At 36.4% G+C, this 27,866-nt stretch overlaps 1 protein-coding gene and 1 long non-coding RNA gene across 2 annotated transcripts in view; one reads left to right on the forward strand and one right to left on the reverse strand.

The window, feature by feature from the left end:
* The window catches only part of meis1b (Meis homeobox 1 b), a 598,746-nt gene that overhangs the window by 387,568 nt on the left and 183,312 nt on the right, over positions 1-27,866 (reverse strand). The gene's annotated exons all lie outside the window — the stretch shown is intronic.
* LOC147840975 (uncharacterized) lies at positions 18,619-27,048 on the forward strand. Its single transcript, XR_015505732.1, has 3 exons — positions 18,619-18,891; positions 22,991-25,177; positions 26,470-27,048. It is a non-coding gene; the product is annotated as an uncharacterized LOC147840975 (long non-coding RNA).

The following is a 27,866-nucleotide window of genomic DNA, read 5'->3' on the forward strand; positions in this document are numbered from 1 at the left end:
AGATAAGATATGTTATTTGGGAAAATTATTTAAATGTAAGAAAATGTGTTAGCTAATGTAATTAAGCTGAAATTACCACAGCTGCACTTCTTTGTTGGATGTGTAATTATGTAATCTAACACATTAAATGATGGAAATGAGCATCACTCCGGCCCGACTAAAACATCCACAGCCTTTTTTTTTTTTTGCTTCCAGATGAAGAGTGGATTTGTGTCTCTTCTGAAGATTGAATGGAGATGACTGGAGCAATTGTGTTGCAGTGATGTATTTACTGTAACAACTGCTACTGTATGTAGCATGGCGCTAGCAATGCTAGAGGTCGTGGGTTGATTCTGAGGAAACACAAACAGTTGACGTCAAAATTACTCTCTCTCTCTCTCCTGTGAAAGTGATGTTTAACAAACTGAGGACATTTTTCACAGCATTTCATATAATATTAACAGTTGAAGTCAGAATTATTAACCCTCCTGAATTATTAGCTCTCCTGTTTATTTTTTTCCCCAGTTTCTGTTTACCGGAGAGCAGATTTTTAAACACATTTCTAAACATAATTTTAATAAAAAAAAATTCATAAATTTCTAATAACTGATTATTTTATCTTTACCATGATGACAGTAAATAATATTTTACTAGATATTTTTCAAGACACTTCTATACAGCTTAAAGTGACATTTAAAGGCTTAACTAGGTTAATTAGGTTAACTAGGCAGGTTAGGGAAATTAGGAAAGTTATTGTATAACGATGGTTTGTTCTGTAGATTATTGGAAAAAAATATTTTAAAAATAAAGTTTAAAGGGGCTAATAATTTTGCCATTAAAATGGTGATTAAAAAATTAAAAACTGCTTATTTTTATATATATAATATATTTATATATATTTATTTTCTTGATCCCAATACATATTTTTGATTAATATTAAATACATCTTTTATAGTTTGAACTAAAGTTAAATTATACTTTGAGAAAAAACTAAAATACTTTGAATATTTTTCAAAATTTGTTCAAAGTGTCATTTTTGTGATCGTTACCATAAAATGTAACACATATACAGTATATTTATTTTAGTTCAGTCCAAATTACATTTTTAAAAAAAATTTAGATTTTACATTGAACCAAAGTCATTCAAATAATTTATGGTCTATAAAAACATATTTTTCTTGAGCAGATTTTTTTTGTTGTTAAAATACATTTTTTGTTTATTTTCAAAACTACAATTTGAGGGTAATTCATTAATTTAGCAGTAATAAATTATTTGTTTATTATTATTTTTTAAATATAATTTATTTTAGGTTTGTCCAAAGCAAAATTACACTTCGATCTAAGGTTAAAAATATCAAAAAATATTTATAGTAATAATATGTTTTGAGTCTCTACATTTAATTTAATAATAATCAAAAAAATTATATATATATATATATATATATATATATATATATATATATATATATATATATATATATATATATATATATATATATATATATTTAGCAGTAATTCTGACTTCAACTGTATTTTGAATAATATTAAATACAATTTTTATAGTTCGAACTAATGTAAAATTATACCTTGAGAAAAAACTAAACCAACAAATTACAGATATTTTTCGAAATTGGATAATCTTTACCATAAATGTACCTTCAATACACTAGATTTATTACAGTTTAGTCCGAAATACATTTTTTTTATAATCAGTTTATAGGGGTTTTTAACCTTTAATGCATAGAATAGTGCAGAAAATTGACAGGAAATAGTTGGGAGCAGAGAGAGAGGAAGGGTCGGCAAAGGACCTTGAGCCAGGAAAGTTGAACCAAAGTAATTTAAAAAATGTATGGTCTATTAAAACATATTTTTCTTGGGCAGATTTTTTGTTGTTAATATACTTTTTTTTTTTCATTTTCAAAACTATAATTTGAGGGTAATTCATATATATATATATATATATATATATATATATATATATATATATATATATATATATATATATATATATATATATATATATATATATATATATATATATATAGTAAAATATATTCAGTGTCTCTATAATAAAATATATTCTTTTCATTTTAATTTTTTATATATATTTTATGTATTTTTATAACAAATATTTTTGATTAAGATTAAATGTTTCTTTTAAAGTTTTAACTAAATTTAAATTAGATATTTTTTTAAATATTGGTTAAAAGTTTTTGTGAACATTACCATTTTATTTACGCAAATGTCTAAATAAGACTGTCTTTTTTTTTTCTTTGAAAACCAAGGCCTACAGTCTTGACGCTAGCTGTGAGTTTTTAACCGTTTTTAAATGACACTGAAGAGTGCCTTTATTTATTAATAAAGACAGGGAAAGAGCATGCAAGCTGTTTGCATCCCTCTCTCTCTCTCTCTCTCTCTCTCTCTCTCTGCAGGCATTGTTTGTTTGTGTAAGCACTGACACAGGCATCTTGCAACACTTCCTTCGGCATGCCATATTTGCAAACTCCCCGGCTCCCAGTTGCGTATGTCAAGTGTAACCCAATCTAATATGCCTGGCTGCCTGTGTTCAGATGGTCTGTTGGTGTGTGTGTGTATGTGTGTGTATCTGCATGTGTGTGTCTGGGTGGCTGCCCGCTCTGTGCAGGCTGTGTGAAGGGCTGTCAGGGCTGGCTTCTGGTCCCGGCTCCCCCTTGGCTAAAGGAAATCACCCACACCTCTGCCACAAGTCCTGGATGCCGGCCGAGACACTGTCATGGATACGCACGTCAAATTGCCCTAGGATTAAACAACAACAACAACAACAACATATGGGCCATATAACAGCTCCGAGAGGGAGTGGAGCCTCCCCAGGGGGAAAGTGAATAACAGGAGACAAGTGACCGCTGCCTTTGGCAGTCGGGGCCGGAGGAAGCCGGGCGAGAGAGCTCAATAGCTGGGGATTAGAGCGCAGCGGAGTGGGGATTAGCCACTGTGAATACAACAGAGGCTGCTGCGCTAGTGTTCTCCTCGCGACACACGTCGGGAAAAAAAAAATGCATGCAGGACGTATAGAAGGAGCTCTTGTGCACGTTCGGTGGAGTGCGAGGGCTGGCCTTGCAGCAGATGTTGTTGGTTTAAGTGGCCGGTTTGAGAGGCATAACCCCATTATGAGCACAAAGAGTCCACAAAGAGCCTCCGCTGGCTTCTGAGATTGAAGAGGACACAGATCTGTGCTGATTCGGATGAGTGAATGTAGACGCAGTCATATTTGCTGGTGAGCAGGCCCGATCAGAGTTTTGAGCAAATTTTTATTTCATTTTTTGGATGTTTCTGTACAAAATTTTGCACACAAATCTGTGGATTTATGTGGAACGATTTCTCAAGACAAAACGTAACACCTGAAAAACGTATTTTTTTTTTGTTTTTTTGCAGTGTTTGACGTCATCTCAATTGAAACATTGAGTAGGGTCTGTCTGCCTGCAAAACAGGAGCATAACATGAAGTGGTGTAACTTGAAGTTATGGAGACCCACATGACTGTTGTTGGCAAAATGGAACTGTACATCAGTTATTGACATCTACTCCACACCTAAACCCAAACATCACAGTTATTGATGTCTACACCTTCCTCAACCCTAAACCCATCACAATTATTAACGTCTAAACCTTCCCCAACCCTAAACCCAACCATTACAGTTATTATCGTCTACACCTTCCCCAACCCTAAACCCATCAAAGTTGTTAATGTCTACACCTTCCCCAACCCTAAACACAACCATCATAGTTATTAATGTCTACACCTACTCCACACCTAAACCCAACCATCAAAGTTATTAACTTCAACACCTTCCCCAACCCTTAACTCAACCATCACAGTTATTGTCTACACCTTCCTCAACCCTAAACCCATCAAAGTTCTTAATGTCTACACCTTCCCCAACCCTAAACCCAACCATTACAGTTATTAACGTCTACACCTTCCCCAACCTTGAACCCAACTGTAATGTCGTTCACGGCCCTTTGGCCGCCGGGAAGAAGGAGGCGGAGAACCGACACAGTTTTTAAAATGATTTATTAATAACAGGGACGGCAGCTCCTCACAGAGACTGCCGTCTAAACCAAAACAAACGGACGACAGCTCCTCATGGAGACTGCCGTCAAACTGAAAGCAAAAGTAAAACAATGTGCCCGGGCCCGGTCCTCTCTCGGCTTTCTCTGCCATAGTTCCTCCTTTTATCGTCCAGAGCTCCTTCCGTGGGATCCGAAGCAGGTGCGCACCGCAGGTGTATCCACTTACGCGGTGGCCTCACTCCGTTCCCACGGCTCTCGGCCATGCCCCCTCGCCACACCAATCATCAGAGTTATTAACGTCTACACCTTCCCCAACCTTAAACCCAACCATCAGAGTTATTAACGTCTACACCTTCCCCAACCATCAGAGTTATTAACGTCTACACCTTCCACAACCTTAAACCCAACCATCAGAGTTATTAACGTCTACACCTTCCCCAACCATCAGAGTTATTAACGTCTACACCTTCCTCAACTCTAAACCCAACCCTCACAGATATTAATGTCTACACCTTCCTCAACCCAAAACCCAACAGTCACAGTTTTTAACGTCTACACCTACCCCAACCCTAAACCCAACCATTACAGTTATTAACGTCTACACATTTCTCAACCCTAAACCCAACCGTCACAATTATTTACGTCTACAACTTCCCCTACCCTAAGACCAATCATCATAGTTAATAACGTCTACAAATACCCTGACCCTAAACCCAATTGTCACAGTGATTAACATACAGGCGTGAGTTGCGAAGGCTTGCATACTTGACCCGCTCGCAATTGTACTCTTATTTGCAACCACAGAGGGCGACATCAAGTAGGCTAACCGTCATGACAAAACAAATGAAGGAGTCATCTAGTGAAACAGCATGAAGAAGTTACTTAACCCCTTCAGACCTGAATTATGTTCCAAATTTCAGAAAAATGGGATGTCATGTGATGTCCATTGTAATGGACGCAGGTTCTGAAGGGGTTAATGAATGAATATAATAATAAATATAAATAAATAATAAATAAAATGTAGAGGTTGTGGATAAATTTGAAAAATCATGAAAACATTTGGTGAAAATGTTCTCTGGTAAGTATTTCCACCATTTTGCCAGCAACATCTCATTGTGATATCTCGCATGGTTCAATGAGATCTCGATAACTGCAGGTTACGCCTCTAACTTACTAGATTATGCCTTGTATTGCAGTCCATAGACAGATACACTTAAGAAGAGGGTGGTGGGACATTAAAAAACAGCCAGTAGTGTTTTGTTTATCACAGCTCTGTCATTGAGAGTATTTGAGTGTTTCCCAGAACTCAGCTGTGGCTGAAAGGGCATCCGCTGCATAAAACATATGCTGGACTATTTGGTGATTCATTCTGCTGTGGCAACCTCTAAATTAAAGACTAAGCTGATGGAAAATGGATAATGACAGTACATGATTCTTTACTAGCTGTTTTTCAAGATACTAGTATTCAGCTTAAAGTGCCGTTTAAAGGCTTAACAAGGTTAAGTAGGTTAACTAGGCAATTTAGGGTTATTAGGCAAGTCTTCGCACAATATAATCAAATAGTTCTAGTCTTAATTAGATACATTTTATATAATATACAGTTTTTTTATACACTTATAAACTGAGAGACATCATTTTTCACACTATTACAAAGTAGGTTAAAGTAAAATCAGTCAAAAAATAAATAGTGGTACTTGGTTCTGTGGATCAGGTGCTGATTGGATGAAGGCAGATTTGAATACAAGCTTAAAGAAAGATTTGGACTGAATACAATATTAAGAAACAATCTTACTGAATTTTTTTTCTGACAGATCAATGTCATTTTAATGCATTGAGGATTTTATTCTAGTCAGACTAACAACATGCGATTAAAAACTACACTGTTAAAAAATGCTGGGTTCCACACATTTTTTAACAGTGTAATTTTTAAATGCCTGTTGTTAGTCTTCGATGTTCATCATTCATTGAGCGTAAATAAATAGAACTTTTATTTCCTGCTCTATTTAAAAAAAAAATCATGCCTTATTTACACCTCAAAGGTGACATGAAGCACTTCTGAAGTGGCATTTGATTGTTTGCTACCACTCAGAGGTGTTATAAATGCATTTACACAGCAATTAACTGTACACCGGTCTGTACACACACTCAAACACTCAAAGTTTGAGCTGAAACACAATGCTTAAGTTTTTTTGTGACAGCTTAATTGTTTTATGTTCAATCCACTTAATTTTCCTTTAAAATAATAAGTTAACTTAGTTCATTTGTTTTGTCTTATAACAAATCAGTTGTGTGGAACCCAGGATTTTTTATTTTTTACAGTGCACAGAAATTTACTGAGACACAGATCTGTGAATTACAGGCTCATTGTGAAAACGTAGCCTTGTATACATTTCTGAAGAGTGCAAATTATGTAGCCAGAGCTACATCTGGCTGCATTTCATCTTTAAAACAAACACTACGGGGTGGTATTACCGACTTCTTCTGTTTCTTTTTGTGCTAACAGCTGACCCATTACATCCATTTTGACAGCTTTTCCGCTGTTACCAGTTTGCCCAGTGGCTCGCCATGTATGAGATGCAGAGTGGAGTTGACAGTGACGACAGGATTCAAGTTCAACAAAGAACAGTTTCAGAAAGCAGATAAAACAAAAACAAACAGCAAAAATAAATAAACAAGTAAACATCAGCATGAGAACATGGTTAGATCTGAAAACAAAGTAAAAAATCAGGCTGCTGTGAGGGCTTTTCTTTTTCTGGATTAAAAACTGTCGGTTGGGTTTGGAAGGTGGTGGGTGGGTGCTTTTTTAAACACAATCGATTGCGTTTACGTAAGGAGGTGGGGTGATTGGTCAGTTGCACAGTCAGTCAGCCAGTAAACAGCGGCCTCTGGTGGATTTACGGGAGAACAGCAGACATTAATGGCACTTGCAAGAGAAAATTGAGATCTGAAAAAGGGTACACAGTGGACGCTGGTGAAAAAATGTAGTTCCTGGGACATATTTTGCACTCTCCAGAAAGTATATAGGGGTACATATTCAGAATGAGCCTGGGTTGCAGATCCACCTTAAATAAAGCTGCATGTGCCAAGACTTTGAAAAAGCATTAGAGAAATCAGAAGTGAGTATCCTTCTGTCGAAGGATATGAAGAGCAACACAATATCCAGACTCGAGAATATTTTAGGTTTTATTTAAAGAAAAAAATAAAGAGTGTGAGTGAATTCTAGCTGACACTGGTCTGCCACATTGGTCAGACTTCACCCAGTTTTCAGGAACCAACAGACAGTAGGAAACAGAAAGGAGAACAAAAAGGGTGAGTGAAACGCTCCGACCGTAATTGCAGCTTGTAAACGTAATGAATTGCAGTAATGCTGTCATCAGAAGGTCAGTGTGGTGGGCCTTCTTCACTCCTGTTGACATGTCTGCCGGGACATTCCCAACTTTGCTGTTTGGCTTTGAGGCCTGGGGTTTTGGCAACCCTGGAGACATCTTTCTCTGGAACTCCAAAGTGAGCTTGCACAGAAGCTGAAAACAAAGCAGTACAGTTCTCCTTAAATGTGATTTGGATCATGCATTTTTGCTCAATATATGATGTAATTTCAACTGTAACATGCAAAGATGGACTGAGGATCATCAGTTTGCCAACAAATAGGTGAGAAAATAATTGGAATTTTTAAAAATAATGTTCCTCAAAGAAAGATAGAAAGACATTTGAATAATCACCTTTAACAGTGCATAACATCATTAAAAGCTTCAAGAAATTTGGAGGAATTTCAGTGCATAAAGAAAACGAAAAAAAAAAAAAAATATTGCTTATTGTGAAAAATCCAACCCAGGCTCATTTTTGGAAACGTAGTCCCGCGGACGTTCCTGGAGGCCGCAGAATACGTCCCGGCAGGTTCATATGGCTGCAGTTTTTGTTTTTGTGAATCCGCGAGAGGCCGCTGTTGTGCGCTTTTTCGCACCTCAGACGCCTCTTGCGAGTGCGGTTGGTGCCCGCGCTGTTCTCGAGTGAACCCACTGGAGGCCGCTGTCCGACTGACCTGATGATTGACTGCGTGATAGGCCAATCGGCTGACCCGCCCTCCTCCTTCCCTGAACCCAACCGATTTTACCAATCGACCCACCCGCCCGCTAGCTTCCCTAAACCCGAGCAACAGTTTACAAAAGCCGTCCAAAAAAATAAAAGCCCCGATTTTTTTTCTACCGCGTTTACAGATTTCACCGCATTCTCACCCTGTTTCGAAACTAGTTCACTTAATTTTTGGGATTCTGTTTTTGTCTTACCTGATTGCTGGAACTGCTCTACCCCGGACTCGAAACCGGTCGCCGTAGTCGACTCCTCTCTGCATCTCGAGCCTGCTGATGTACACGGTGAGCTGAATGGACAAACGGGTTGCAGCGGGGAAGCCCTCCACAAGGAGGTAAGGCAAGCGCGAAGGGAACAGCGTCACACCGCCCCGCAGCGTTCGCTTGAAAAAAATAAACGCAGCCGTGCGTACCCCCCGGGACGTGTTCTGCTGTCTCCAGAAATGTCCGCGGGACTACATTTTCAGAATGAGCTTGGGTTGGAAAAATCCCTTGCTCTGTTAATCTTCATTTGGGAAATATGGGCTAATCATTTTGACTTCAACTGTATGTGTTTTATTTCTCCTACAAAGAAAGAAAAAAAAAACTGAACTGAACTATACGATAGAGCATTTGAGTGATAAAATGTCCTCCGGGCAGCTCTCGATCTGGAAAATATAAACCATCACGTGTCACGAACTTACATGAGGCACCTGCTGCGTGTTTGATACGCCAGCAACCAGTCATTCTCGATTTCTGTCCATTTTCACCATGTCCGTCCCCTCCCAGAACAGCAGTAAATCAAATACGTTCCTTCCGCGGTGTCCTTCATTGTCCTCTGCCATAATCTGTCTCCAGTTTACAGTGCGCCTCTATGCGTCTGTGTTTGTTGTGTTTGCTGATAATGAGAATCCATTTCATCGCTCCCTCCCTCCAAATATGACCGTTGACAAACAAAAGGCAGGAGCGTGTTCCTAAATTTCCTGCAGGGCCATCAGATGGGGATTATTATTGTTTATGTCTCTGGCCTGCGAGGGCCGCTCGGATACCCCGCAATGCCGAGTTGGACCTCGCTTCGCCCTGCCTCACGCACCTCCATGATGGATGACCATTAAGGCAGCTTATTGGAAATAGCTTGATTTATAGCCTACCGCTGCCTCAGTCTAATGGCTTCATTTCTTTCTACCGGCACATGATGTCACAGCCAAGGTCATTGTAGAAACAGGCCCTTTGTTGTGTGTGTGTTTTTTTTTTTTTTTTGCTTTCTGATGACCAGAAGAGGGTGGGAGGTTGGGAGTGTGGTGCAGATACTGTTTGACCAGTAAAGATAAGCCACATTAGTAAATGTTTATATTCATTTATAATAAATGCTATAGTGTTCTTTAATCATACCATAGTAAATAAATCCTGTATTATTTCTAAACGTGCTGTGCTTACTGTTAGTGAATCCAGTGAAAAATAGTTACAGAAAGTCGGAAAGACAAAAACAGAAGCCAAAAAATAAAATAAACAAGTAAATAACAGGGTGAGAATGTGGTAAAATCTGAAAATGTGGTAAAAATCAAGCGAGAGCTTTTCTTTTTCTGGATTGCTTTTTTAAAACTGTCCGTTAGGTTACGGGGAAGTGGGTCTGCAGGTCATCCTGTGCTTTAAAAAACAATATTGGTTGGGTTTAGGGAAGCAGCAGGGTGGGTCAGTCGATTGGTCAGTCAGAAGACATCGGCTTCTGGTGGACTTACACAGGTGGAGCAGGTGCGAATGGCACTCATGAGAGAAATTTGAGTTCTCGAAAATCGTAAACAGCCTCCTCTGGTGGATTCACAAAAACAAATCAACAGCAAAAATAATAATAATAGCCCCTAGTACATATTTGGCGCTCTCCAGGAGTGTATATAAGGGCACGTTTTTCAAAATGAGCCTGGGTTATGCAAGTCACATTGGATAAAAGTATCTGCTAAATGAATAAATGTTACAGTTTTCAGCATCTCAGGGCAGTCATTTCACAATAATAATAACTGATGGAACTTTATTTTAAAATCTTCACACATTATGTGCACCGGTAAAGTTTAATACTGCTTATAAATATACAACTATTAAGTTTGCTTGGTGAAGATATTTAAAAGCATCAAAGATGTGGACTATTCATTCAACATTCACCAAGATGTCAAATAATTTGTATTATCTGGAACCAGTTATTACCTGCATGTGGATGGCTTTCCCACTGTTACCAGCTTGTCCAGTAGCTCGCCGCATACATCGGCAAACCTGAGATGCAGAGAGGAGTTGGTGACGGGTTTCGAGTCCAATGAAGAATGGTTCCAGAAAGTCGGAAAGACAAAAACAGAAGCCAAAAAAATAAATAAACAAGTAAATAACAGGGTGAGAATGTGGCAAAATCTAAAAATGTGGTAAAAATCAAGTGAGAGCTTTTTTTTTCTGGATTGCTTTTTAAAACTGTCGGTTAGGTTTAGCGAAGTGGGTCTGCAGGTCAATCGGTGCTTTAGAAAACAATATTGGTTGGGTTTAGAGAAGCAGCAGGGTGGGTCAGTCGAACGGTCAGTCAGTAGACATCGGCCTCTGGTGGATTTACACAGGAAGAGCAGGTGCAAATGGCACTCATGAGAGAAATTTGAGATCTCAAAAATCGTAAACAGCCTCCTCTGGTGGATTCACGAAAACAAATAAACAGCAAAAAAAAAAAAAAAAAAAAAAAACAGAGCTCCTGGGACATATTTGGCACTCTCCAGGAATGTATATAGGGGCACGTTTTTTAGAATGAGCCTGGGTTATGCAAGTCACATTGGATAAAAGTATCTGCTAAATGAATAAATGTAACTTTATTTTAAAATCTTCACACATTATGTGCACCAGTAAAGTTTAATCTTGCTTATAAATATACAACTATTAAGTTTGCTTGGTGAAGATATTTTAAAGCATCAAAGATGTGGACTATTCATTCAACATTCACCAAGATGTCAAATAATTTGTATTGTCTGTAATCAGTTGTAATGTGTGTGCTATTACAGATGTGGATATTATTAGAGCGCACTTATCTTATTAATCCCAGAGCACTGAAATAGAAGCAGTTCACCAAGTCCTCAATTACAAACTTGACATATCCAACCTAATCGCCGCCCACAAGCACACATTCATCAACATTTGTTGTGATACCTATTGGCATGGCCTTAATGAGTTTCTTGAACTCTTCAATAGTTTGAGAGTGAGTGCTTGTGTGGGTGATGTGTGTGTGTGTGTGTGGATTCCTACTTGTTGGTCAGTTTAGCAGCGAGTAAATCATTAACAGCTCTTGATGGTGTCTCGTCTCATTAGGCTTTCGTCAGCCTTGACTTCACACTCTTCCTAATCACTGATTAAATACAGAAGCTCGGGCCAGGGTTTGATTTATGGCAGGACGCCCTCAGATTAGGCTGTCCTGGGAATGTCCAGCGTGCAAACAGGTGTCCCGCAGGTCAAGATCAGGGCTATGGTCACACCATCATCTATTCTCAACTGAAACAACCATGGTCAAGGTTAAACTAATGCAAAGTATAGGCTTTACCACCATTCCCACAAACTCACATCTGTCTCTGTGTGTTTGAGTTGTTAGGTTTTCTTAAAAGATTGACAAATGCTTTTTGTGTTGGTTTATTATTGTAATGTAAATGAATGTATGGTAACACTTTTAGTTGAAGTAACAATTCACACCATTTACTACTGGCTTATTACCTGCCTATTATTAAGATATTAACTGTTTATTAATACTTATAATTTATGATTTTATTTACATTCCTAATCCTACCCAACTATTTCCGTACTATCTAAAATAAATGTATATGGGGGTACATATTAATAATGAGTCTGGCTTGCACAAAACGTATCGGACACATTTGAAATATGCTAAAAACTGTCATTTAAAAGGAGAAATGGTGAGACAAACTCATTATTTTTGAGTGTGATGTGTTTGAACTTCAGAGCTCTGACTGGCACAGGAATTCTATTGGCTGTTTTTGAAAAAGAGGAGGAGCTTCTCTATGTTTTTGATCAAATAGCATCAAACATTCAATGCATATTTTAAAGCCCTTCATTGGATCTTTAAGCAAATATTTAAATAAATAACAACATGTTGACAAAGAAACACATAAATAACTGGTTTTCATCTGTGCATTGTTCTCTACACAACAGACTGTGAGCGCAAGTGTGAAGCAGTTTTGTTGTTTCCCGGGGGATAGAGAAGTGAAGCTGTAGCCTGAACCTGCTCTTAAATCACGTCTGCTCAACAGGCAAGAGAACTCAGCTTCTGATTTATGACAAATCCTCATCTCGGTTTGTCACTGATGCAGGGAAAAAATCATTTAAAATGTGTTTTATTTAAAAAAATGGATATGTGTTTGTTTTTTTTAGGTGTAGGGCTTGCATTCAGAATGGAAAAGCTACTAATTGCAGTTGTGGCAGTTCTCAAAGCAATAGTATTTAAAGTCTGGAACCGGAAGCTGCGATCGCTATTCTTTCCTTAATGTGACGCAGACGGAATTTTAAATGAGAAAACAGTGGCTGCATGTGGCTTGTTTTTTCTACCGCAGGCTGAATGAATGTAGTAAAGTAGGCATTTCATTCAGAAAGATTGGGAAAGGGGTTTTAGAAGAGTTATTACAACTTAACAGACCTAAAGAAATACTGTAATAAATGTATTGTTCATTGTTTGCTCATGTTAGTGAATACATTAACTAATGAAACCTTATTGTAAATTGTGACCGATTATTTTATTTCCTAGCCTAATATCTAACCTGCAGTTATTTATTTATTTATTTCCATTCCTCCTGTTGTGCTCCTCACACACACACTCCTTCCTCACGCAGCCGTACTGTGATGGCGAGCTAAAGATTGATGCTGTTCATCTGTTAGAATGGGCAGTAAAAAAGCAAACGGCACAGTGACTGCCCTGCCATCACAGCTCTCATCTCTGTCTCAGACGCAGTAAAAGCAGAGGTGAGCGCTGATCTCATCCAGGCTCTTTTTTTCATTAAGGCTGCCCCAAACAAAACACCTGCAGTGTTAAGTGCTTGAGCGAGATCCCCCACCTCTAGCTCTACATCCCTCATCTGCATGAGCCGTCATTATCATCATCTCTAACCCGTTCGTGACTTACAGACAGCAGCGCAGGAATTCACCATCACGTTTCAATCATTTAGAAGTTGACTGGTTTATTTTGACTTTTTTAAATGGTGGTTTAGCTTCACTCTCAAAGTCTGTACAATTTGATTGCCAATACTATGTAAGAGAGGCTGAAACTCATTTCTAAGACTGCCTGAACCGCCACATACCAAAGCAGTAACTAAACCAACATCTACCATCTCAAAAACATTACAAGAACTAGGTGCTTTTTTTCCAGTGAGTATTTAGAGAAACTTGTTCATGCTTTAATGACCAGTAGCTTGGATTACTGTTGTGGACTTCTCACTGGCCTTCCCAAATAGACAACCAAAAAGGATTCTGACTAGAACCAGAAAATCAGAGCAAATCACACCTGTCCTCAGGTCTTCACACTGGCTCACAGTTACATTCAGGAAAGATTTTAAATGATTATTGACTTGCCTATAAATCAGTAAATGGCCTAGGACCTCGACATATTACAGATATGCTCACTGAATACAAGCCAAACAGATCCCTAAGATGATTATGATCAAGTCTGAAAACACATCAGTTTAGATGTGCTTTTATCGAATGAACAGTGTGCTACGTTCCACAGATCGCACTATTATTTCTTTTCTTTTTCATTCCTTTAAAACCTGTTTTAACACATTTGAATATGTTTTTAATCATTTTTATTTTTTCATTCATTCATTCATTTTCTTGTCGGCTTAGTCCCTTTATTAATCCGGGGTCGCCACAGCGGAATGAACCGCCAACTTATCCAGCAAGTTTCCACACAGCGAATGCCCTTCCAGCCGCAACCCATCTCTGGGAAACATCCACACACACATTCACTCTCACATTCATACACTAAGGACAATTTAGGCTACCCAATTCACCTGTACCACATGTCTTTGGACTGTGGGGGAAACCGGAGCACTCGGAGGAAACCCACGCGAAGGCAGAGAGAACATGCAAACTCCACACAGAAACGCCAACTGAGCCGAGGTTCGAACCAGCGACCCAGCAACCTTCTTGCTGTGAGGCGACAGCACTACACACTGCGGCACTGCCTCACCCATTTTTATTCTTTGTTGTTATTATTTTCTTATATTTGTTTCTTTTATTCCCGTTTACTGTATGTAAAGCACTTTACTATTGTGTGCTATAAATGAACTTACCTTGCCTTTTAAAATTTACGGTATATAAAAATGCCATAACTATGCTCTATGAGCATTGGTTTATCATTTGACTTTCTTATCAACACCTTCTTATGATTGTGTTTTTGTCTGGGCTACAAAGTTAGTACTTCGAAACATTGGTGCATGACAAAAAATAATAATTATGGTAATTTACTATAACATTTAGTAATTTTATTTACATCGCGTAAATTAAATTTCCAAATTTTATGGCAAATTACATTTATGTTTGTGTCATGCACCAATGTTTCAAAGTATTAACATCCACAGAACATAACCTAACTGTTAAACCCTTTATTGTATTTCACAGTTAAAAAAATGTAGTTGTTTTTCTTCTATTTTTTGTGGGGTTCGTTTCTTATACCATTGTTAGGCAAACATGGTCATATGTTCTGTGGTTAACAATCAGCTTTACTAAAGAAAAACACAGAGTAACTACAGATTTGATCAAAATCTATTCTGCTTTGTAGCTCATCTATTCTGCTTTAGCCCAACAAGAGTGGGTGTTTTAGATGATTATTTACCTTCAATGTGCAAATAAAAGTAACACTCAACTTTTTGTTTTGGAAATATAGGCTAATATAGACCCTAGAGTTAACAGACCTTTTTAGCTTAGCTTAGCATAGCATGAAGATATGTCTAGGAACTATACTCTCATTCTGGAGTGATAAACAATATATATATATATATATAGCTGAAGTCAGAATTATTATCCCCCTGTATTTTTTTTGTTCTGTTTAACGGAGAGATTTTTTCAACACACTTCTAATACATGATAGTTTTATTTACTCATTTATAAAAACTGATTTATTTCATCTATGCCATGTTGGCAGTAAATAATATTTTACTAGATATTTTTCAAGACACTTGTATACAGCTTTAAGTGACAATTAAAGGCTTTACTGGGTTAATTAGGTTAACTAGGCAGGTTATGCCGAGTTCAGACTGCATGATTTTCAAAGTAGTCGTGTCACAGATGTTTTCACACTGCATGACTATCTGGGCTAGCGTTTCGTCGCTGCTTTATTTACACTGCAAGATGGATCGGCGACAGGGACTTTCACATTGCATGACTTTATTATAGGAAGAATCGCCAACAACTTCGTCCTAACTACGTCTCACAGCCACAAACACGTAGTATATCTTTTGTTATTAACTACATGAGAAAGAAGCCTTTAATGGGGTAGAAAATCTACATATTTGCTCACCTGGGTTTAAAGGGAATAAGCCATTTCTCCTCAACATTGATAAAAAACTAATTTCTTTCTGTATAAAACGTCAAACAGACACGGGCGCTCCTGAGTCCTGTCAAACCTCCACTAGTTTTCCCTCCATTTTGTGGGTCCAAATAAACTGAAAAAGAGCGCTTTAAACTTCTCCCCCAGCCTGTAGGCTGTAGGCGATCGCTGATGTTATTTTCAGTCAAAACTCAATTCACACAGCATGATTTGAATCGCCGACAGCTCCAGATATTTAGCATAGCAAATATCTCGCAGGCATCGCCGACTCTCTCAGATAGCGTCTTTGATTGTTTATACTGTGTGATTGTCACTCACGTGCACGAGCAGCGATTTACCTGTGATTTCAGGCATTTGTCAGCGATTTCTCAAAACCTGTCGGCGAGCCAAAATCGGGACTAAAATCACGCAGTCTGAACTAGGCATTAGGGTAATTAGGCAAGTAATTGTATGACGATGGTTTGTTCTGTAGATTATCGACAATATATAGCTTAAAAGGGGTAATAATTTTGACCTTAAAATGTTTTTTAAAAAATTAAAAACTGCTTTTATTCTAGCCGAAAAAAAAAAAAACTGCTGGCTGACTGAATTAAATAAGCAAAGCATTCAACAGTTACATAAACAGTACTGCATGTTAATGTTGTTGTTTTTTTGTTTTTTTTTTACATGATTTTTCGATATTTTTGAAAATTGACTTCAATAAATGTAGTTGAATGATTTATTGTTTATTGTTTATTATTATTATCACTTGGATGTGACCATTAACATAAGTCCTAAATTGTAAACCAATGCTATTCAACTGAGGTGTGATCATTCATTCATTCATTCATTCATTCATTTTCTTTTCGGATTAGTCCCTTTATTAATCCGGGGTCGCCAACTTATCCAGCACATGTTTTACGCAGCGGATGCCCTTCCAGCCGCAACCCATCTCTGGGAAAGAGATGTGATCATCTTACCACAATATTAAGAAATGGTAAAGCAGCATATTGCATCTTTTTATACACAAACACACTTCAAGTGTTTGTCAGTAGCAAGTATCCTTTTTCTAAATACTGTCATGGTGTTTAGGCTGTGTTTGTCCAGCAGGACTGGGGTTTTGGATTATTAAAGAAGCAATAATTGGTTTGATCCTTTTAAAAGGGAAAAGCACAAACATAAAACGTGAGTCATTATGAGCAAAACAAAAGAAAAGAGTAATGTCAGACAGGAGAAAACGAGTTCGGAAGCTGTTTATTTCCCCTGGTAGCTGATGGGTCAGTTGCCAGTGGGCTTTTCTGGGAGAGGTCCAGCCTGGGCTCGTTTTGCATCTTTTAATATTGCATGCAGTTCATTTAGTGGATGGGCAGAAGCCCAGAGCCACTCCTCTCAGGGGCGTACTTCAGCGCACAGGGGAGCTTGGGATTGATGGCTCTCCACTCCCTGCAAGCCGCACGAGTCTGCGTCTCCCCCACCTCCTCCCCCCTAAAATGCTGCAAACATCCTTTCCCTTGGCTGCTAACTCATCAATCACACTGTCACTTTAATTTATGTGCCACTTCTTGTTTCGGTATCATTTATTTCTGGGCAAGAATATTGCAAGCTACCACACACTTCTGGAGGGAGAAGCTCCTGTGTCGCTAGGAAGAGGCTTTAACCCTTCACTCTTAAAAAAAAATAAAGGTTCTTTATTAGAATCTATGGTCTGAGAACATTTAGAAGAAAAAGGGTGCTTTAATAAAATGTCAACATGTTTCCAATGTTCCCAAAATATTTCATTTTTTAAGAATTCACTGCAAATTCACTGAAAATTATATCGTACTACAATTGACAGTATGAAGACTGGCTGTGTGGGGAGGAAAAGCTTGTTTTTGTTGATCAAATTTGTGTTGAATGCTGTAAACCGGACTAAGTTTGAACAATTCACCTGCAGAATTTGAATCATTATGTTTGCATATAAGCAAACCACAATCAACACCAAGGTAACTGATCATTAGAAGCAATACAACTGATTAAAAAAAGACTTTAGTAATATCAAACACAAATACTTTTGTTCAATAACAAGTATCATAGTTCATCCAAAATTACTGGAAAAAATCAATTATATTCAATAAAAAGTCAATGGTTAGCAACATTTTTTTAATTTTATTTTGAATATTTTTTTTACTGTTTAATAGAAGAAATAAAGTCAAACAGGTTTGGAACAAATAAAGGGTGAGTAAATTGTGACATTAATTTAATTTTATTTTAATAAACAATGTCTATTCCTTTAATTTAAAGAATTAATTGATATTAATTATTTGAATTGTCACCTCATTAGCCAATCAAAATATTTACTCATTTGCTCTCTCTTTATCTCTCTCGTTTATATTTATATTTGTAACTACGTGCTGTTTTTTAGACTTTTTTTAAAATATATATTTTTAAAATGTATCTTATGCCTAGTGGGCAGCATTTATTTGAATCACAGTAAATATTTAGATTTGCCATCACAAGAATCAATTGAATTTCAAAATATCCTTAATAATTGATTTTTAAATTACCTTATTACATTTAAAATTATTTAAATCATTCGAATTAAATTTACTATTGAAATTAATAACATAATTTTAAATTTTATAAAAATGTTGTCTTTGTTAGCATAAATTGGCCCATTGACATCTATCTATTGGTATCTAACAATAATTGTGTGTGTGTGTGTGTATATATATATACATACATACATATACATATATATACATATATATATATATATATATATATATATATATATATATATATATATATATATATATATATATATATATATATATATATATATATATATATAATTAAATAAAACATTTATAAAAATATATACATATACATATACATATAAATTCTTGTTTTCAGAATTTTTTTATAATCTAAATGTGCTTTTTTCGAAATGCGATTATTTTGCCATTGGCATCAACCATTGGCAGATTATTTTGCTTCTTTTGAGGAAAAACTTCATTTTGACATTTTATTTCTGAAAACAAAACAATATGTTTTGCTCGTCTAGAAAATGCTTCTAGATTTAATACCTGGACTAAAAACAAGACAAAAACACTAATTAAAATTTTTTTTTTTCAATGTATTGTCAGAGAAGTGATAAAATGTAACTAAAAAGTCAATTTACAGTTGAAATTCTATTAATGAGATCATTTTAAACTGTTTAACAATGTTGTTTTTAATTGGCATATGGCTCATTCTTAAAACGTAGCCCTACACTGTAAAAACTAATCTATAGAATTTACCCAATAAATCTGAGGTAACAATTTGCATCGACTTTGGTTGGGTAGATTTAGTCCCATATATTGAGTATAAACTATCTGAAGTAAAAAGTTATTAAATACTTACATAAATTGGGTAAAATATACCTCACATTTATGTATATATACAACAGCTACTTATTGGGTAAAAATTATCTATATAATCAAAGTTTATTAATATCAGTTACTTAATAACAATTACTTATTCAGAAAAGGTAAAATGTACCTCTACAATAAAGACATTCAAATGGGTTATCAACTTAATGTTTTATTAAAAAAAATCCCAAAACACACTCAAAATATAGTGCAGCACAACAGCATTACACAACATTTCAAGTAATATACCTGTTTTATAACTCACTGATCTATCAAATGTGTCAATAATGATGAATAATAAAACATATACCCATTTTAGGACACCAAATTATTAAAACACACAGAATAAAGTGCTAAATAAAGTACAACAGCTTCACACAACAATGAACAAATAAACCTGTTTTATAACTCACTAAGATCATTTTAAAAAGTTTTTTTCTGGTAATTGGCTACTTGCATATAAAACTTTCAAAGGCCACTTATTCTATTTTAAAAGCCAAAAGCACACACACAGACTTGTGGTTGTTTTTGTGCATGTACAGTATCAAATATCCGAATAAAAGTAAAACAAAATACAATCATTCTTTATTTTTGTCCTTACTCTCACTCTCGCAGATAGGATGAGAATAAAATAAACAAACAAATGGGGAAGAAAAGACGGTAGGTGAGATCAAAATTCTTTAGGCCACTTTCTATTAGTATTCCTATTAGTATTTTCTATTAGTATTTTCTGTCAATATGTGGGAAAAACACAGAGCAATGGAGAGGGCTGAGAGACAGTGGATGGGTCTTTGTCTGTGTGTGGAGCAAATGATGGAAGAGAAGAAAATAAAAACACTCCATTACAACTCCATCAAGGTATGTCCAAACAAAAGATCCTCTTCAAATAAGAGAAATGTCTACTGCATGAGCTTATTTTTGAGACTGTGGACCTTCTTCAGTAGTTTTGCCCCATCAATTTCCAAAACAAAGTTTTTGAAAAGCTTCAAACGTGTTCTTCAGCTTCTTTGGATATTCAATGTTCATTGCATATGAGTCCTAGCAGTATGCATGCCTTTGTTTGGCTTCCCCATCCTTCCATCACTTGTTTTCCCCCGATCACAATAGAAAAATTGTCCTCCTTAGCCATGATGTTGTGCTCCACAATCTCCTTCATCGTTTTGTCTGTGTACTCCTCACATTCCTACATTAAAAAGAAACAAACAAAAAGCAAACACAATTTTATTTTAAGATGCTGTTTCAATATATTTCAGTTTATCAAAAGGAGAGCAGAGGAGGGTAGAAGACAAAAGGAGAAGGGGGATATAAGAGGAGGATCCCTTGAGTTGATCAAGAATCTGTTATCAATATGACATACCTGCCAGTCATGGAACATATCTTCTTGTCTTTCCCCGAGGTAGTTAATGAGGCAGCAGATAACAGCATCTCTTTTTTCCGCAATGTTCTGTGCCTGTAGGGAGATACAATTTAGTGTGGGAGTGGGGAGTGATTTACATATATTAAGACAAAATTCTGGCCCTGGAATAGACTGGCGACCTGTCCAGAGTGAACCCTGTCCCTTTGCCTGATAAATGCTTGGTTGTCTCAAGCTACTCATGACCCAAATGGATAAAGCAGTAAAGAAAATCAATTTACCCATTGATGTTAAAAGGTAGTTTAAGTTGGTATGGGGCTCAACTTAACAATGCAATTGTTTACAAATTATTTCACTTTTAATTCCCTCATATCAATAATTATTTTGTAAAAAAAAATAAAATAACATACATTTAAACTGTCCAGCAGAGGATGCATCTTGCAACTAGCTGCTCCTCCTTTGGCATGCATTAGCTGCAAAACATGGTGTGTAGTCATCAAGCTTCCGCAAGAATATCTACTTCAAGGAAACTGCTGTGATGCTCCTCTTTGATCTAGGAAGTAAAAGGACCAAAAATGTTATTTTAAATCACAAACCAGATCTCATATATATCACATGAAAGTATCTTAATTGGAAGAAAAAATATTATTATTTGAAATATATTTTAAATATTTTCACCTGAGCTTCAGTGAATAATACCTTTTTTACAACACACCAAAAGAGGGGCTGAGACTGACCACTTTAATTCTTTGGCTAAAAATCCTTTTTTTTATTTTATTTTATAAATTGCAGTTCCATTTCATTTGTCCATAACTGAAGACTTTCGTTAAGGTAACTACATCTTTAAGGACAATGTGATTTATTTTATTTGGAAAACTTGCATACCTTTACAGGATACACTTGTGATGTGGACGTGTGCGGATGTGTCAGCCCTAGAACTGGTAACAGCGGTCTATCAGTGGGTCTTTGCTTGTGGGGGACAGACAAGAGAAACTGTAGAGAGGGCAAATAGTGAGTGTCCACATATACAGACTCTGCCTGCAACAGAAATAAAAATGAAAATTACACAAAATAAATTATCAAACATGTACCTCGGTTAAATTTTGTACAGTTGATTTTGTGTTTACCCCAATTTAATGTAAATAATCAACACTGGGGGTTATTCGGGTGGGTGTTTATTATGCAAAATGAATTATAACCCCAGGCATTTAAAATAACTATTTGCAGAATGGCGATTAACTGGGGAAATACGGTAGTTTATATATGCTTCTCTGATCAAGGTTGTTTGACAAGGGTCAGTTATGCAGAAATAACAGACTGTGTACCAAATTTACAAAAATAAAGGCATTAAAATTACATATATTAATATCTATGCTTCATTTATTGAGCATCATAGATGTAATATGCCTCATAAATAAAACATATGAACAGATTATGAAAACATATATTAAGCACCGATGTTCTAAAAATACAATATAAAATCAGTTCTAATATGTTTTGCGTGATCCCGCAATTCGTTAAAAACATAGGTGCAGCAGTGGGTGTTTTCACACATACTCGTGGGATACACTGTTTTTATTTTTAATCCTCTGCCCATTCAATATTACTTATTAGGAAATGCTGGAGTTGACTAGTTTCTAACCTTAAAACCAGCGGTCAGACACAGTCTTGCATGCTGACTAATCTTGTAAAAAGCACACCACGAACACATACCGGCAGAGAGGGTTAAGTTGGTTTTGTTTTCGATATTCCTGACAGGTTCAGTGATGGACGGCAATAACTCAAAAACTTCTTACCCTAAAAAATCTAAACTGTGTTTCCTACAAAAATACAAAGCTGGTCATGTTTCACAGCTTTCTTTTTCTTTTTTTTCGCTCGACATTACGAGCACTGCTCCGTTCAAGCCCTCGCAATCTGTGTTTAACAGTTGCCGGGAGAGCTCGCGCTGCTTGGTGCCTCATTCGGTAAGGGACCGTCTGAATGTGTCAGGAGTATCGAAAACAAAACCAACCTAACCCCGCTTACCGGCAGTTGTGCAGACAGTTAAAGCCCCGGACACACCAAACCGATGGCACTTGGCACATCTAACCGACGCGTGAACACAAAATACCAACTTGCCTGACCGACGGGCCGACGTTGCTCCACCTGCTGTCGGCTTGGTGTGTCCCTGGCCACGGTGACGCCAGCGACAGTTTCAAACTTTAATTTTAAGTAATGGCATTTTAAACAAACGAACGCCTAATACAAGTGAAGTGTAATATCTCATAACTTCAAAAAATACAATTGCATTTGTGCAATATACAGCATGTAAAAATAGCTTACCATAATATCTGCTGTTTGTTCGATCATGGCAGGCGGTGAGAAGATCCAGCGTTGTCCACACTCAAAAACGCGGGCTGACGCATGCGCAATTTCAAGCAATAAACTCACGGTTTGGGGGTATACTTTACTGAATTTTTCTATGTGATGGTTGTTACTGTTGACGAATGGGTAGTATATGTACAATTTACCCATTACTTTTGAATTCCTTGGCTGGCTGCAATAATCAAGTACATTTTATATGGTTTCCACAGATTATATTTACCGCTCTCCGAAATCACTTTTTTCAGTGTATATATGTTTCTGGAGATCGCGAATTATGTAGCCAGAAATACGTATGGCAGCATTTCGTCTTTAAAACAAATGCTACATGACGCTGTTCCTTTTCGCTCTTACCACCTGACGCTTACCTCGGTATGGACGGGTTTCCCGCTGTTTCCAGTTTGTCCAGTTAGCTCACGATGTACGTCAGTGAACTGGAGACCACACCGTTGGGGTTCGAGTCTGGTAAAAAAAAAAAAAAAAAATGGTTCCAGAAAGGAGGTAAGACAAAAACAAAAGCTAAAGAATTAAATAAATAATTAAATAGCAGGGTGAGAATGTGGTAAAATCTGAAAACGTGGTAAAAATCAGGCTTTTCTTTTTCTGGATTGCTTTTTAAAACTCACTTGGGTTTAGGGAAGTGGGTGACTGGGTCAATCAGTGCTTTTTAAAGCACCATTGATTGGTTTTAGAGAAGGAGGAGGATGGGTCAGTCGAGCCGTCTGTCAGTCAGTCAGTCAACAGCGGCCTCTGGTGAATTTATGCGAGAACAGCAGTTGTGAATGGCACTCACAAGAGAAATTTGAGATCTCAAAAAGCATACACATCAGCCTCTGGTGGATTCGCTAACACAAAAACATCAAAAAGCGTAGCTCCTGGGACGTATATGGCACTCTCCAGAAATATATATAGCGGTACGTTTTCAGAATAAGCCTGGGTTGCATAAATTGGCCCACTGTTATCTATTTTTTATTTTATTTTATATGACAATAAGGATCAGATAAGTTTCAGACAGGGTCACTGTAGTCTAAAGTCAGTGTGGGGTGACGTTTGCTTGCACTTCACTGATTTGGGGGGCATTCCAATCCTCCCTGTGGGGTAACTTTAGTCTCGTTCCACTCCCGGCAAAGTCATGACCCCGACTCGGACCCTGTTCACAGAACTGCCTCATTTACCTGACTACCATTCCATAAACACACACACACACACAAATGGCACCTCCTTCCCAGCTCCATGGGTGGCAGAGAGCTGAATTTACCCACAGGCAAAACACAAAACCCTTACAACATAATAAAACGTGACAGCTGTTTTACCTCATTAAAGCTCACCTCAGTGTCAGCAGCTCAACATTGCTTTCTGAAGCCTAAGCATAGTGTTGCTAAACACCTTTTTGTAAGGTGAAGCCATCTTCCAAGGTTCATATTATCATTATCAGAAATAAAAGCCTGATCTCATGAGGAAATATAGCTATGAGGAAATATAGCTATTTAAATATAGTATACATACAGTGTATATATTACATACACTGTATTAAATATCTGTTCCATGTTTTGTGAATTACAGGTTGTTTACTGTGTATTTACACTTATGAATTACTGTACATTATGGGATGTGTATCTCTGCTCTGTGGACTTTTGATGTTGAAAATTCAACTCTTCAGTTTAACAAAGTAACCTTTATGGACATTTTAGTAGTTTGAAATAATATAAATGATAATCAAAAAACAATTAAGTCTGTAAAATAATAAGACAAATACTAGTAGTTTATTACTAGGTTTTTTAATGTATACAACACCAACCCTGCTGCTCGCATCAAATTCAAAGCTCTGATGTTTGCTTACAAAGCGACTTCTGGCTTTGCTCCTTCTTATCTGCTTTCACTTCTGCAGATCTATGTGCCCTCCAGAAACTTGCGTTCTGTGAATGAACGTCGCCTCGGGGTTCCATCCCAAAGAGGGAAGAAATCACTTTCCTGAACTCTCGCATTCAATCTGCCCAGTTGGTGGAATGAACTCCCTAACTGCACCAGAACAGCAGAGTCACTCGCTGTCTTCAAGAAACGACTAAAAACTCAACTATTTAGTCTCCACTTTCCTTACTAATCTGCAATCGCCTCTCTGGCTCTACCGCTAACTGTATTACAAAAAAAATAAATAAAATAAAAATAAATTACTAATGTTTTTGCTTCCTACACTTTACATACCTGAAACTTGCCTACAGCACTTATTCATTGTTGCTCTTATAGTTGTGTAAATTGCTTCCTTGTCCTCATTTGAAAGTCGCTTTGGATAAAAGCGTCTGCTAAATGACTAAATGTAAATGTAAACCCAGATTATATATCACTTCAAACTATTAAAAGTGTGAACAGAATACACTTTTTACAACTTTTTTCAACATTTAAAGTTGTTAGAGGAAAGATTCATAATGCAATTCAAGGTAACACTTTAGAATAACTATCCGTTATAACTAGTTAATAGACCATTAATAAACTGTTAGTTAACAAGTTATAAATGACTTGTTAAACAAAAGTTAATAGTTTGTTAATTATTTACAACTGTACCTTATAGATGGCTAATAGATAACTTACAAGCTGTTAGTTGACAAGTTGTAAATGACTTCTTAACTGTATTTTAATTATTTATAACTATACCTAATAAATTAGTAATAGATCATGAACAAGCTGTTAGTAAATAACTTAATAAAGGCTTGTTAAGTATCAGTTAATAGTGTATATATGTTATTGGGACGTTATTCTAAAGTTGCAGCTATTCTTCATTTATTAACTGTTAGTAAATGAGGAATAGTTGCAACTTTAGAATAACGTCCCAATAACATGCTTAAGCTAATAACTAACACTTAACTATTATATTTACTCACACTTTACAGATCAGTTGTTCACCCTATAATAACACCAGTGAAACTTTTTTATTAGACCACTGGTGTAATTTAAAATTTTTATTTATTTTGTTTTCATGTTTAGCACTTCATGGGTTTGTATTCTTGCATACTGCTGTACTGCCATGTCATGGTTCAGTATGTGTGTTTCTATACATTAAAGACAACTTTTAACATTTCATCTGTGGAGTTTCTTTGGTAAAACACAGCACACAGAAAAGCCTATAAGTGGAACAAGGTTTAGAAACAAACATTTTATATTTTAAATATTACATCAAATTTCTGTAGCTTGAACTTATTCCATCCATTTGCTGTTCTACAAGGATTCATTGGTATTAGTAGATGGTTAACAAACGATGAACAACTCTCGTCTGTAAAGTGTGAGTAAATATAATAGTTAAGTGTTAGTTATTAGCTTAAGCATGTTATTGGGAGGTTATTCTAAAGTTGCAACTATTCCTCATTAACTAACAGTTAATAAATGAAAAATAGCTGCAACTTTAGAATAACGTCCCAATAACATATACACACCATAACTGATACTTAACAAGTCTTTATTAAGTAATTTACTTAACAGCTTGTTCATGATCTCTTAAAAATTTATTAGGTATAGTTTTAAATCATTAAAATACAGTTAAGAAGTCATTTACAACTTGTCAACTAACGGCTTGTAAGTTATCCATTGCCCATCTATAAGGCACAGTTGTAAATAATTAACAAACTATTATCTTTTATTTAACAAGTCATTTATAACTTGTTAACTAACAGTTTATTAATGGTCTATTAACTAGTTATAACGGATAGTTATTCCAAAGTGTTACCCAATTCAAAAGCAAAAAAAAAAAAAAAAAAACATGAATCACAAAATATGGAAAACTGTTCATTTATGGGTTTTAAAAAAATGTACACTTACAAAAAAAAATGCTTTTCTTACTTTCAGTTTTTGTCTTGTTTCTAGTTGAAATATCCAAAAGTTCTGAATTCAAGAAGCATTTTGTGGACAAGTAAAAAATATTGTCTCGTTTTCAGAAATATGTCGAAATTAAGTGAGTTTTACCTTAAAACAAGCAAAAAATATATATCTTATGTCAAAATAAAAAAACAAGATTATTCTGCTTACACCACTGGCAGATTATTTAGCCTATTTTAAGAAAAAACTCACTTAAAGGTGCAGTAATCTTCCACAATGGTAACAGCTTAGCATAAATCTCTGAATCACAGTGCCTCCCCCTGCCGTCCAGAGCAACGCCTTCTGAAACAGGAGCATGCACACCTTAAAGATGACAGCAAAAGAACCCTCTCTCAAAAGCGACTAGTGCTTGTCCCGCGGCATGCAGGAATTACACTAATTATTAAGCCTAACCGACATGCTATTTCAGAGCGAATATTTAGAGTTGCATGGTAAACAATATTGGGAGAGGCTAGGTGGAATAGCGCTATTTACTTGTGTTTTGTTGTTTAACTAATTAAAATCTACATTATCGATGCTGTAAAAGGTCCCTTATGAAACTGAAACTTATCAATCTTTCACTCAAAGATTTTAGTGGCTGAACAACACTTCTGTGAAGATATAACCCATTTGTAACAACATCTAAAGTTACATCAGCTTTGCATGAAGCTAAAATTATTTTAAAACCGAACATTACCTGTCTAATAGAAGACCTTCAGCCATGGTGTCTTTCTCCAGAGTGCAAAGGTAACTTCAATGTTGAGCATTTTTTTGATTCAGCATGTTTTTACCGATAAGTGCGCAGGTGCTCTCGCTCTCTTGTGAACGCGCAGCACATCTATGCACAAACGGCGGTCTGTGGAGCTGTGTTAAAATGGCTGCACAGTTGTTCAAATCTGCATTTGCTGACAGACAGTTTGGGCTACTTATCTGAATTATAAAAGACGTCAGCCTGACTCTATTTTTAATTGGATGAACATTTTTTAGTTTTATGCCTTACCCAAAATATAAAAATACATATAAATCCATTTAGATCATTTACTTTTATCATTACTTTTGGAATGTGAAGAGACTTTCAACCAGCACAACAACACGTGTTTCTGAAGACAATCACCTACTGCACCTTTAATTCTGACATTTTAGTTCTGGAAACGAGACAGTATGTTTTGCTTGTTGAGAAAATGCTTCTTGATTTAATACTTTTAGGTGTTTGGACTAATTGACCTAGCCGGGACTCGAACCAGCGACCTTCTTGCTGTGAGGTGACAGCGCTAACCACTG

Source organism: Danio rerio, chromosome 13 (assembly GCF_052040795.2).
Source record: "Danio rerio strain M-AB ecotype USA chromosome 13, GRCz13ab, whole genome shotgun sequence".
Lineage (NCBI taxonomy): Eukaryota > Metazoa > Chordata > Actinopteri > Cypriniformes > Danionidae > Danio > Danio rerio.